The 14,511-nt window shown below is 42.9% G+C and overlaps 1 non-coding gene across 1 annotated transcript; it reads left to right on the forward strand.

Annotated features, from left to right (window-relative positions):
- Window positions 1-148: 148 nt before the first annotated feature.
- On the forward strand, window positions 149-240 carry trnar-ucu. Its single transcript is given in 2 exon segments — window positions 149-185; window positions 205-240. It is a non-coding gene; the product is annotated as a tRNA-Arg (tRNA).
- The last annotated feature ends 14,271 nt before the right edge of the window (window positions 241-14,511 follow it).

Consider the following 14,511-nt stretch of genomic DNA (forward strand, 5'->3'; position numbering starts at 1 on the left):
ACCAGTGCCTGTCTCCAGCAAACTTAAATGTGTGCATAAAAATTTAGATAACCCAGCACATCTGTTGTGCAAGAATATGTCAGTTTGACTATTAGCAAGTCTTAATAGAGCAACAGGCACTGATGTCATTGGTGCCATAAGCGCCACTGGCTCTGTGGCGCAATGGATAGCGCGTTGGACTTCTAGCTCTGTGCAAAGAAAGCAATTCAAAGGTTGTGGGTTCGAGTCCCACCAGAGTCAAGTTTTCATGGTTAATCAGAGAAGTTGCTTTATAGTTTCAAGACACTGCTGCATGCGGGGAGTGGTGGCCTAGTACAGTGGTTCTTAATCCTGGTCCTCAAGTACCACTGGCCTGCATGTTTTAGATGTCTTCTTGCAGCCACGCACCTGACGAATAAATGATTAACAGGCTACTGCAGCAGCAGATGGCTGCCGAGGAGCTCATGCAGTCATTTGAATCAGGTGTGCTGCAACAGAGAGACATCTAAAACATGCAGGGCAGTGGTACTTGAGGACCAGAATTGAGAACTACTGGCCTAGTGGCAGAATAAATTATGGCTTGTACAGCGCCTCATAGGTTGGAGCAGGAACGCTGCAAGTACCTGGTTTTGTCCCTGCAGACTGCCACAATGGCCTGAGCAAGACGTTATCCCCAGATTGCCCGTTGTTGCTGTAAAGGCTGTCCATTGCTCCATAAATGCAGAAGACAGGTATTGTTGGAATGTACAATTGATATGATAAACAAAAACATTATTATAAAATAGCAGTTTTCAAAAATAATTAGCTAAATAAGGTATCAATAACATTTTGTACAATTGATTCTTAATGCTGTGTAAATTTGCCATAAAGGTGAAAAATTGAGTGGAGTTATAAACTATGAACAATTTATTTATTTTCTTCTTAATTTTTCTTCGTGTCAGTCCAGCTGCTAGGGTGGTTGGTTTCCCAGTACTGGTAAGTTCATTCAGTAATTAGATATGCAGTTTAACTTTCATCTTTTTCAGACATTGGGGGACAATAACTTTGCTGATCTAATCAGAGACACCATCTCTTTTTGAAGTATCTATTTTCATTATTTCTGCATACTCACATAACCAGTTTCAGCTGGCAAGTCTTACATTTGGCCGAGATGCAGTTACTAGTTATACAGACAGTAGGCCGTACCTTACTTTGTATCCAAGGTTTCTTCAATGACGCGTTCTTTTACTTGACAAATGAGTTCCAGATGGTTGCTGCACAAAAAGAGGTAGAACCCTATTCTACTAATGCTTTTATACCTGTTTGATGTCCCAGGGATTCCAGCTGTGGAAGGAGACCCTCTTTATTATGAATGTGTGTGTTTTGGAAGTACTTTACCAGTTCTTTATCCTGTTTGCAGTTCAGGTTCGATTCGTCATCTGGCTGGGGTGGAGGACCAACACAGCCCTCACTGTAGGACAGAGAGTTGGCAAGAGGGCACCTTGAACATGAATTAATATTTACATTTAGAACAAACTGCTAACTTTATAGGCAGAAGAACATTTTCTATTAGTTTGTTTTTACACATTTAACTAAAACTCCATCGAAATGTGTGTGTCTGACCTAGTGAACATTTCGGTCAAAACCTGGAGTGAACATGTTTGTCATGTTTGCCTTGAGATGTCGGGCCCACATGCAGAAAACACACTCGGAGACACAGGTCAGAATTTAAGGATTTATTATTTACACGGGAGCACACGGAGTGCAGCGCTGGACTGCGGGACGGGAACACGATGACGGCTCGAACTATCCCGGGACCAAGGGACCGGACCAGTCTAGGAGGTAAGGGGTATGTGATTAGCAGAGGGTAAGGAAAGGGAGATAAGACTATGAACGTAAGCTTACCACGAGGATTGGATAACCGAGCGGGGAGACGGTAGGAGGACTCAGCTGGGTTGTCTTGAGCAGGCGTTCGGGTCGGCGGAGAGCGGGGCGAGGGGGTCCGAGCAGCACCGAGGGCGTCCTGGGATCCAGAGCAGCGAGAGGAACCGGAGAGAAGGTTGGTGTGACTCGCGTCCAGAGCAGAGGTACGTCTGATCGAGTCGAGGAACTCAAGAGTCACGCAGGGTTCACGAAGACACAGGGAAACCTTGAGAGAGAGCAAAAACGAAGGATTAGCTTCTGGGAACAAGGGGTGGCTAGAGGTCGAGGCTGTCACTCATACCGCAACGAAAACACTCTGGCGTCCTCTCGCTGTTCGGACGCAGTTCTTATAGTAGGCTCAGATGCTGCTGAACGAGCTGCAGGTGTGCGCACTCCGCCCACCGTCCGACCACGAACACCTGTGAAGAAGCAGAGGTTACGGAGCTGGCAGCAAGCTGCACAGCCCTGCCAGCTGAGTCCTGACAATGTTATTGTAATTTACTTTAGCAAACTGTTCCACAAGAAAAAAATACCAACAGGAGCAAGATGTCAATTTTACAGTTCAGCTGTATGTCATTCAGGTGTTAAAAACATATGTTGTTTGTGCTGTTTTAGTGTTTCACTTTGAGCCAAATGTACTAGTAGATGAAAGAGGATCACTTGAACACTGATAAAAGCAGTGTAGGTTGATATGACTGACAGAATGTCAATGCCCAAAACCCCCACCTCCTTGTTTGTCCACAGTTCGCCCTGGCTTGGAAAAAGTCTTCTATTTCTTTTTCACTGGATTAAAGAAACTATAGGGAATTTGGCCCCATTTATATTTAGCTGCCTTAGTCTTGTTTTGGTGTAGTGACGTCTCCAGAAGCATTACCCAGCTGTTTTCATCAACTTGTTCTGGCAGGCAGGCAACCCCGCACTGCTGCATTATTCATGCTCTGCCAAGGAGACAGGGGAATCGGAAGTCCCGACCACCACTTTGATGACATGCAAAGTAGGGGGGGAAGACTGTGCACCGCTTACATCCGCTGTCAACGGTGCTTTCCCAGCTGCTCTGATCAAGCTTGAATGCAGGAATCACAAATGAGACTGTAACAGTGCTCGGAGGTACCAAACAAAGGCATAGTGAGATTTGTTGATGTAAATTGGTGCCTAAATGTACATAGAGCAGCCTTCTACACCTAAAATTGTGCATGCATATTTGCACTGAATTGTCTATTTACAGTTGTGCCAAAGATCACATTTACCTAATGCTGTTTCAGCCCAGTATTCCCATTGGTGTTTTTTTTTTTTTCTGAAAATTCATTAAAGCCATGCATCATCTTCACAGCTCAGGGTTTCCCTTCCACAGGCAGCGAAAAAATATCCCCCGAACTATAAATATCTTTTGTAGTGAAACAACCCTCTAAGGCTCTGTCAGAGGCAAATCTAACCAGCAGCCTGAATAAAATATGTCCATCTACGCTTTATTGGTAATTACATAAGCCACTCTGTCTGATATGGGAAAAGTTGTGACAAAAACTGGAAATCATGTTTCTGTATTATATTTGAGCATCATATTTCTCAGAGTCGTGGGTTTGACAAAAAACGCTGCTGAAAGGAACATTGGATAATATTACATCAAATACTTATTTTTTTGTCAGCTGTACCGTTATAAGAGCAGTGGAGGTGGATCATTGTATAACACAGACGTACACAGTCAATATAAATATGAAAGTGATGGAACTAATACTTGTTGTGAAAATGTTTCGGAAAAGGTTTCTATATGGGGATGTTTGCATACCAGCTCCAGTTTGCTTAAATGAGCAAACCTGATTGACAGTGCGAGCTCCTGTGTTGACTCAGTGTGATTGAGCTGAAGATGTGAGTGCACTTTGCTGGTGGCGTTCTCCATTTGTCACCATCTTGTGCCACGGGATAGGCCGACGGGCAGCCGTCGGACCGGAGAGCTCCTGTCTGTCTTGTCGTAATCCCACTTTTAGCATGTGCAGGCACGTCTACAGCTCCCAAGTACCCCCATCTCATGGAAACTAATCCTTTGATCCCTTGCTGTGTGTCAGCCCCCAAAGCATTTAGAGATGTGAGCTGCAGAGCCACGTTATGTCAAGTGTGGCCCTCATCACCCAAGAATCGACAAAGTAAAAGTAATTTGGAATGCAAATGGCCGGAGAACAACTTTGCGCCTATGTGGAGCAGGACTAAAAATGCCACCCACTTTTGTTAACAAGAACTAATTCCCTCAAATTGCTAAAGAAGGGTAGTATATGACCCAGGGATGAGTCTTTACATCAGATTGTGCATGAGTTATAAATCAGCAATGTCCAACCAGCAGTAGATAGCACCTGAAAGGTCTCCCTTTAGATAAACAGTGTCAAGGTAACAGCTATCCAAGCTGATTTCTTCAGACACTTTACATTTTTTCAGGAAAAATAATATCATTTTAAAATAAGCAGTAACATAATTCTGTCGTTATTTACAATTTGGTCTGTGCTACGATTACATTATATCTGTTTCTTGATGTTTAGGGTTGTTGTCCAACTGCAAGATGAACCTGCAACCCAGTTTTAAGTCTGTTCTGAGCTATCACAGGTCTTCTTTAAGGGTTGCCCTATATTTAACTCAATGCAATGGTGTGTTCAGTGTTATGCGCAGTGTAGTTTTCTGCCTCATACATTTATTTCCTTGTCATACAAAAAGCTCGATTTAAAAGCTTTTATTTAGTTTTGGTCTGACCAGCCAGGACACTGCCTGCCACATGTTTGCTGTGTCCACAAAGTTTATTCTGTCAGTTGTTTTTCTGTGTACAGGTTCTGCCAGAGATACCATCGTTCTCTTGGCTGCTTCTCTGATTAATGCTCCCGCTGCGTGCCCAGTCAGAGCAGGTGGACAGCCATGTATTTGTAAGTTTCAGAGTTCCATGTTAAAATCACCAGATGTTGTTTTATACCCTTAACCTGTTTTTAACTTCTCTGGAACTTTACTCCGCACCTGACTGATGTGTTTCCAGGACTTCAATTCAATTCAATTTCAATTCAATTTTATTTATATAGCGCCAAATCATGAAACATGTCATCACAAGGCACTTTACAAAATCAAGTTCAATCATATTATACAGATTGGGTCAGATTATACAGATTGGTCAAAAATGTCCTATATAAGGAAACCAGTTGATTGCATCAAAGTCCCGAAGGCAAAGTCCTGTTCTACATTAGATGGTAGTAGCGGGTGAGCCGTCTTCTCTGGATGATGTCACAGTTAACAGAACGCCAGACCAGGTGTACCTACTATGAAGAAAAAGAGAGAGAGCAAAAAGTCAAAAGCTGAAATGACGACAGTCATTTCAATGTAATACAATGCAAAACTGGAGAACAGTAGACTGAAGAACAGTAGAAATCAGTAGAGTGAGAAAATTAGACCCTGATGTCCTCCAGCAGACTAGGCCTATCACAGCACAACTATAGAGATAGCTCAAGGTATGAGCCACTCTAACTATAAGCTTTGTCAAAAAGGAAAGTTTTAACATTAGTCTTAAAAATAGATAGGGTGTCTGCCTCACGGACCAAAACTGGGAGTTGGTTCCACAGGAGAGGAGCCTTCATGATGCTGTTTGTTCTTAATATTCTCCAACAACCCTCTGAGGCCTTTACAGAACACCTGAATTTATATTGAGATTAAGTGGCACAAAAGAGGACGCTTTTCAATAATTAAGTGATGTCTGAAGGCAATACGTTGCACAGAATTAAATTTTGGGGTATCAGGGTAGAGCACACTAAAGACTAACGTCTGTCATACGTTGCAGATTTTTACTTGTCCTGTTCTATCACATGAAGTACCAACAAAATACAATTTAAAAAACAAAACAAAACACGGCAATCCATTGAGATTTTAAATCTCTATGGATCTTCACTGGTTTAATAAATGCATTACTAATAAATTTAGAGGTGTAGCAACACTTTTATTTTTATTACTTTACGTTATAATATGTAAAGATGAAAATACCCTTTTACATCTCAACAAGAAATCCTCTTAGAAAATATCACGTCTCATCGTTCCCTTTTTATTTTATATTATTTATCTACTGTATATCATGAATAGGAATAAAACCTAAAAAAAAAGTAATATTAAAGGATTTATGAGAGCGGATCATAGGAGAGCAGAGCAATGAAAATCCCATCCACCTGGAAATCTAATAAGCATCCTCCCTGAACCTGCACAAGGCAGCAGTGGTGCTGGCATCATGTACAGGAAGCAGTTCGCAGGGAGATCATGTATTAAACAGACTTCCCATTCTCAAATATTCATAGGCAGAGATTTACTCATTAATCTTTCATTATCTTCTATCTCTCTGTTTTGCATATATCAGGGGCTTGGAGCTGTTATTGGTTAAAATCACCTTCAGTCCATATTTTCTTGCATCAGAACACATTTCTTTTGTGCTCATGATATAGCCCACATGCAAATTACTAGCCAAGCCAATATTTAGGGTTTTTAATTTTGATGTAACTTTTTTTTTCTGGCTCTGCTGGAAATCCTTTTTTAATATTTGAAATCAATATGCTCAACAATAAGCAGTAATTTCACGTTTGCACTGAGGAGGAAAAGCTTTGGAGGATGCAAATTAACAGTTTACAGAAGCTTAAAAGGACTTTAAGACAGGTGCTTGTCTCGCAAATGTCTGCCTCTGTTTGTCCATGCCTCCACATAGGAATTCATTAAGAACAGCTAAACAGTGAGTGTCGGTAGAGGTAAAGAGAAGGTTTCTAGGTCCAGAAATCTCCTGAGTTGTAGAAGTAATTGCAATAAATGTTAGAACGCAAGAACAGAAAAAGAGAATCAAGAGGAACAATAATTCAATATGTGTTTCTTCTTTCCACCATGTAAACATGGTTGCTTAAATATTTAAACTATCAGAACTGTCATAAAATACAGCAAAAAATAGCTGTATTTTCTTATGACGTTGTGCTGTATGATGTTCTGTCACAGAATCCCTTTTGAAATTTCACTCATTTCCTGAATGTGACGCATTTGGAACCTGTGCGTTTCCTATTAAGCCTTTGGGTCAGAATAAGTACAAACTGTCTCCCAAAGATGAAAGAAGTTGTGATCCTGCATAGGTCAGCAGTTCAATGACGGTGCACTCTGCTTCTGAGAACCGCCCCCAGTATGATTAAAGTTGTGCAGGGATGTGATCGCTGTGATTACCAAAGATGACTTCAGGCAGGCAAAGCCGGGAAGATAAAGTGTAAGACTTTAGGGTGACACAGTGGTGGGCAGGGGTTGTATCGACCCGCACCCTTGGATCCCTTATAATAATATACAGCGGTTTAATACGCCCACACAACTGCATAATGTGCAGACGGAAATACGTGAACAAAAGAACATGCAAGAGCAAACCAGACATTACATATATCACATTCCCACATTCAAAGGGATACATCAACACAACCTGAGGAACACAGAATCCTTGATTCCTTCATATGTTTAAGGAAATTTTTTTTTTTTTTAGTTCAATCCCCTGATTAAGTGGATATAACAGATATAACGGTACATACAGCTCACAGGAAGCAACAGTACACAATCTTGAGCTCACAAGATTAAATGTTATTAAATGTCATTTTAGCAATATCATTACTAACTTTCACACATATTTAAACATGAGAAAATAAAATGTAATTTTTAGAACATTAAGACCTGTGCACCCCTGTTTTGAATGGGGTCTACATGCTGAGATCAGTGGTGTGCAACTAAGTGTGCCCGACTGGGCGCATTACTCTTTCTTTCTTTATAGTAGAGACTGTCCATCTAGCAATGAGATATCAGGTCTCAACGAGTGCAACTTAGTTGTCAAATACTTTTACTAAATTAATCAGACCTCAAAGCTTCACTTAATAAAAGTAAAAGTTTTAGTCAGTGAAGCTATGTTAAGCTTTGTCTGATTAAAGGTGTAGCCTGGAAGAGAGCAACAAATCTGGAACAGACATGTTTGAGCTTCGCAGGACATGTGTTTGAGTGGAGATTCTCAAAGCTGACAAAAATGCATCAAAATGTGCCACTTTAAGACAGCAACTGTTGAACAGCAGCTGTAGGCGACGTTATCTTTCCAGAAGTTCCAAACCCAGTTAATCTTACAGCAACACCACCAGGTGGCTAGTAGTGTTGCTCTAGTTCTACGTGATAGTAGTAGCCACTTGATAGTGACACTCGACAATGACTGCTTAATGGCAGCACCAGGGGGCCCAACACAAATATATAGCTTTTTAAAATTCAGACATTGTAAAATATAATTTTGAGAAATAAATGTGAGATATCTCGTATCCTAATTACGGATGTGGTACCATTCGAATGATGACTCCTGTGGTGTCATTTGAGATATATTAAAAGAGATTTTTACCTGCCAAAAGTGATTGAAAATATTGTAAATATTTCTTCCTAATAGTCAGAATGTAAATGCAAATATCTTAATTGCTTAGTCAAAATGTAGTTGTTACTAGTAGAAACACATTTTGAGAGATCCAGGATGTAATTACGGATAGTCAGATTACGGCCATTTTATCTTAAAAGGCTTGCCATATTGTGCATAAATGTCAATCTCTGACACTGACTTACTGGGAAGCCACGGGATGGGAAAGTCCACTAGACACACGTCTCGAAGCCTCAGCTCATCTCGTAGCATCCGAGAATAAGAACAAAGACCCAGATGACGCAACAGCCTCCTTTAATTTGTTAAATATAACTATCAAAGATCCATCTTGTTGTCTGTAATTGTCCTCCGCACTGGAGTCTCCAGTATAATCATGAACCGTTTCGGCTTCTCCATTGCTAGATTCTCTACACCACACATGCCATTTCTTGTGCATCTGCATTGTTCTTTCCTTACCCTCCCATGTTTCCACACTGCTTTCCTTTTGCTTTCTTCCTGGCTCCGGTGCTCCATACCTTGTAGGTTTTTCTCCTTCCAATAAAAATCAATTTCTTCATCATGGATCTGCCTCTGTCACACGATATGTTTCTCATGATTGAAATCAAGCCTTCATTTTCCAAAAATTTAAATCACTAACTGCAATTTAAATCTCAGTGTTGTGTTTCTTTAATTGTGCTAACAGACAAACTTATCTTTAACATTAAAAGTCAGTCAGTCCTAACCACTTCTGGTAAAATTTAAATTGGATAGAAACTGCCAAAAATCTGAAACATTCTGTCACCATTTAGCCATCATTTATTAAGGCCTAATTAATTCACAACATTACCCATGCCATACATTAACAGAGTTTAGGCTGGTCTCTTTTGGTAAATGTACTGAATTGTTTTCAACAAGCCTGGCCTTTGCAGTAACTGCAAACAAGGCTCCAGTTACCTCCCATTTTCTATTTCATAAGACAGAAAAAAGGTCCAGCCTTCGTGCTATTCTTTCAGTCCGGTGGTATGACTAATGTAATAGTGAATCAGAGTTGGGCAGTACCCAGTTAGGTCCAAGCTGTTTCCACGGGTCAACCGGCTTTCAAGATATATACATCTCTGCCATCTGTTGTTATTTGGGCACCTGCTGGCACCATTACAGGACTCACTGATTCATATGCTTTGACACATTCAGAAATGTATTCGGGTCATCCCCAGGACATGCAAAACAAAAGATAGGAAAAGGGAGATGGTGATCAAAGCTGCCCGGAAAGTCAGTCAGTTGCTGTACTTTGTAAAGAAATTCCTACTTTTGAAGTTTGTCATGTTTATGTCACATTACAACCACAAACCCTAATGTATAATATTGTAGTTTATTTGAAAGACCAGCCAAAGCACTACATGATTGTGCACTAGAAGCAACATAATGCTAGATTTTTTTTTTAATTTCACAAGTGAAAAACTGAAACATGCAGCGTATATTTGTTTCCACCAAATACAATCCACTGCAAGTATTCGCCTTCAAAAGTTACATTATTTGTAAATGAAGTCAACCTGTGTGTAATGTTTTCACACAAGTAATCAGAGAAGCTGCCAAGAGCTCCATGGTAGCTCTGGACAAGATGCATACATCCACAGCTCAGGTGGGGAAATCTGTTTTCAGGAAAATCTTTAGTGTTGCACTCTGCAAATTTGGCCTTTATGGAACAGTGCAACGAAGAAAGTCAAAGGACATCCCATTAAGAACAGGCTTGTGGCACTGTAAACTGTACAGTACCACAAACCTTGTAGGACAAATACTAAATGTGAGTAGTATATGGTGAAAGATGGAGGTGGCGCTACCACGCTGTGTGGATGTTTCTCTTCAGCAGGGACAGGGAACCTGGTCAGATTAAATAGGAAGATGAATGGAGATAAGCCAGGTCAATACTGGAAGAAAACCTTTAGACAGCTGCAAAAGACTTGAGACATTGTTGGGGGTTCACCTTTCAGAAGAATGAAAGCCCTAAAAATACATCCAAAGTTACAATGCAGTGGTTTAAGTCAAAGCAACTTCATGTGTTTGAATGACTTGGTCAACGGCCAAGTTATACATCTAATTAGGGATATGTCAGAGGGCTTGAAAACTGCTGTTCACAGATTCTCTCCATCCAGTTTGACTGAGCTTTGGGTATTTTGCAAAAAAGAAAAAAAGAAAAAGAAAAAGATGGGCAAAATATTTAACCTCTTGATGTGCAAAATGGGTACATTGTCTAATAGGCTCCAAGCTTATTATGTCAGGTCCAAATTCAGGCTGAGGTCAAAAAACACTAGAAAGCTAAGTGGACAAAAGGCTGGAACGCTAGGCTCAAAGAACAAAGACGAACTGGCAAAGGGAAGCTGCATTAGTAAGTATTAAATAGTCTAACAAACAAAAGAGGAGCACAAACACCAGGTGATTGACATTAGGCTGTGGCAGATCCTGATTGCAGGGAGGAAGTGAAGCTGCCTAAAACAAGTTTAGGAAATAAATACAAAATAAAACAGGAAGTGAAAAGAATAGGTAAAACAAGTAATACAAGAAACACATCTAATCAGGACTGCCCCTAACATTACCCCTCCCACAAAGTCCGGCTCCAGACGGACCAGGAATGTCTGGGTGCTGATCATAAAAGTCTTGAATGAGGGATGGGTCTAGAATGTCGCTGGCTCGCTCCCATGATCTCTCCTCAGGACCAAATCCCTCCCAATCGACCAGAAACTGATGTCCTCGCCCCCGACGCCTCACAGCCAGCAGCTTCTTAACTGTGTAGACTGGTTCACCATCAATAATCCGGGGGGCAGGGGGAGCCTTGGTGGCAGGGACCAACTTGCTCTCTCTCACTGGTTTGATGTGGCTGACATGAAACGTGGGATGACATCTCATGGTTCTGGGGAGTTTAAGTCTTACAGCCAATGGGTTAATAACTTTAGACACCGGAAATGGTCCGACAAATCTTGGAGACAGCTTACGTGAGTCAGTGCGAAGGGCTAGATTTCGAGTGGACAACCAGACTCTTTGGCCCACCCTGTAGACAGGTGCTGGAGCTCTGCGTCGATCTGCAGTTCTTTTGTAGGTTGAGGACTGTTTCAGGAGAGTGCGACGCGCCATGGCCCAGGTCCTACGACAGCGGCGGATAAGACTAATGGCAGAGGGTACACTGACCTTTTTTTCTAGGGCTGGAAACAGAGGAGGTTGATAGCCATGGACGCAGTGAAATGGAGACAGGCCGGTGGAGGAACAGGGTAGGGTGTTGTGGGCAAACTCTACCCACATAAGCTGCTTACTCCAGGAAGAAGGACACCGTGAGGCCAGGATGCGCAGACCAGTCTCTAGTTCTTGATTTAGCCGTTCTGACTGGCCGTTGGTTTGAGGATGGTAACCTGATGAAAGACTGACAGAAGCTCCCAACAGGGAACAAAACGCCTTCCAAAATTGGGAAATAAACTGTGGACCCCTATCTGACACTATGTCAGTCGGGAAACCATGAATCCTGAACACTTGAGACATCAAAACCTCAGCAGTCTCCTTTGCTGTAGGCAACTTAGCAAGAGGGATGAAGTGAGCCATCTTAGAAAATCTGTCGACCACAGTGAGAACGGTGGTATTACCTTCTGAATTGGGAAGTCCAGTAACAAAATCCAGAGAGATGTGAGACCAAGGTCGAGTGGGGATTGGTAGTGGCTGCAACAGTCCGGAAGAGCAGGTGTTGGAAGGCTTATGCTGGGCACAGACAGGACAGGCCGCCACATACTCAGCAACATCTCTCTTCATCGTCGACCACCAGAACCGCTGCCGTATGACAAACAGCGTACGTTCAACACCTGGGTGACAAGAGAAACTGGAAGCATGCGCCCAATGGATGACCTGGGACCTAAGCTCTGGAGAAACAAATAGTCGGTTTGGAGGACACCCGTCCGGAGGCTGAACCCCAGCTGATGCTTGCTTGCTTGACCCTCTCCTCCACACTCCAAGTCAGTGCTCCCACAACACATGAAGATGGAATAACATGAGCAGGTGCCTCAGGAGGGGAAGAGGTGAGGCCATGCAGGCGAGACAGAGCATCTGGTTTGACATTCTTGGAACCTGGTCGATAGGACACAGTGAAGTTAAAGCGATTAAAAAACAAGGCCCACCTGGCTTGACGGGGGTTTAGTCTCTTGGCCCTCCGAAGATATTCCAGATTCTTGTGATCTGTCCAAACGATAAATGGCAGTTCGGCCCCCTCCAGCCAGTGACGCCACTCCTCTAGTGCCACCTTAATGGCCAACAATTCCCTGTCCCCAATATCATAGTTTCTCTCACTGGCAGATAGTTTGCGAGAGAGGAAGGCACATGGGTGAGTCCGGTTATCCCCTACTGAGCGCTGAGAGAGAATAGCCCCCACTCCTGAGTCTGAGGCATCCACTTCAACCAAAAACTGAAGTTGAGGATCTGGTATGGTGAGAATCGGGGCAGAAGTGAACCTGTTCTTCAGCTTCTGGAAGGCATTATCTGCCTGAGGAGACCACTGAAACTTAGAGGTAGGAGAGGTCAAGGCATGTAAGGGTGCTGCAATGGTGCTGAAATCCCTTATGAATTTCCTATAGAAATTTGCAAACCCCAAAAACCTTTGTACCTCCTTTCTCGAAGTTGGGACAGGCCAGTCCCTAACGGCCTCCACCTTGGCTGGATCCATCTGCATCTCCCCCTGACCCACGATGAAGCCAAGGAAGGACACCCTTGGAACATGGAATTCACATTTCTCTGCTTTCACGTAGAGCTTGTGTAGAAGAAGACGCTGAAGAACCTTGCGAACATGTGTAGTGTGGGACTGCTCATCAGACGAGAAGATCAAAATATCATCCAAGTAGACAAAAACAAATTTGTTGAGCATGTCTCGAAGCACATCATTTATCAGGGCCTGAAAAACCGCTGGGGCATTAGTGAGTCCAAAAGGCATCACAAGATACTCATAATGTCCACTAGGGGTATTAAAAGCGGTCTTCCACTCATCGCCCTCTCTAATCCTCACCAGGTGATAAGCATTTCTTAAGTCCAACTTTGTAAAAATCCTGGCGCCTTGCAAAATCTCAAAAGCAGAAGAGATGAGAGGAAGAGGGTACCTGTTCTTTATGGTCATGTCATTAAGTCCCCGATAGTCGATACACGGCCGCAGGGACTTATCCTTCTTGGCCACAAAGAAGAACCCAGCACCCGCAGGAGATGACGATGGTCGAATGATGCCAGACTTGAGGGCTGAGTCCACATAATCTTTCATAGCCTGCTGTTCTGGTAGGGACAACGAGTATAGACGTCCCTTGGGGGGTGCAGTGCCAGGCAGTAAATCAATAGAGCAGTCATATGGTCGATGAGGGGGCAACGAAGTAGCCAGAGACTTGCTGAACACTTCCTTGAGGTTGTGGTAACAGGCTGGAACCTTGGATAACTCAGGACAATCAGGGTCTAAATCTTTCGAAGTAAATTGGGTTAATGCAGAGGAAAAAACATTCTCAGAACCCGATTGGTTCTGAAGACAATTGCAGTTCCACGACAGAATAGAACCTGTGGGCCAATCAATGTTTGGGTTATGCAGAACTAGCCAGGGATGGCCTAGGATTATGGGATGCTCTGGGAAGTCTGCTAGAAGAAACTTAATTAGCTCAGAATGATTGTCGGGGAATGTAATCTTGACAGGTTGAGTGTGGTGAGACACTGAGCACAAATGACGTCCATCCAGAGCCGTGGCCTGCAGATGTTCCTCAAGGGGAACAGTCCTTAGTTTCAACCGTTCTGCAAAGCGAGCATCCATCAGGTTAGCATCAGCACCAGAGTCAACAAGAACCTTCTGTTCAACACTCTTCTCAGAGGTGGAGAGGAATATAGTAGGACAAACACGTTTGATGCTGACAGAAAAGGGCGAACAACTCACCAGGATTGTTTTCTTCTTAGGATTTCTTTTATTAGTCGGACAGGAGGAGACTAGGTGACCTGACTGGCCACAATACAGGCACAACCCTTCTCGAAAACGCCGTTGACGCTCCTCAAGGGGAAGACGGGTCCGGCCGAGTTCCATCGGTACCTCAGAAGAGACTGATGGGTCAACAGACAGAGAAGGAGCAGGCTCTGGAGGGAGGGGTCGCCAGGAAGTAGCGCCAGTGGCCGCATTGTTCCCCAGTGAAAAATTGTTGGAAGGAACTCGTTCCCTCCGACGTTCATAGAGTCTCTTATCAATC

This window comes from Fundulus heteroclitus, chromosome 6 (assembly GCF_011125445.2).
Source record: "Fundulus heteroclitus isolate FHET01 chromosome 6, MU-UCD_Fhet_4.1, whole genome shotgun sequence".
Taxonomy (NCBI): Eukaryota; Metazoa; Chordata; class Actinopteri; order Cyprinodontiformes; family Fundulidae; genus Fundulus; species Fundulus heteroclitus.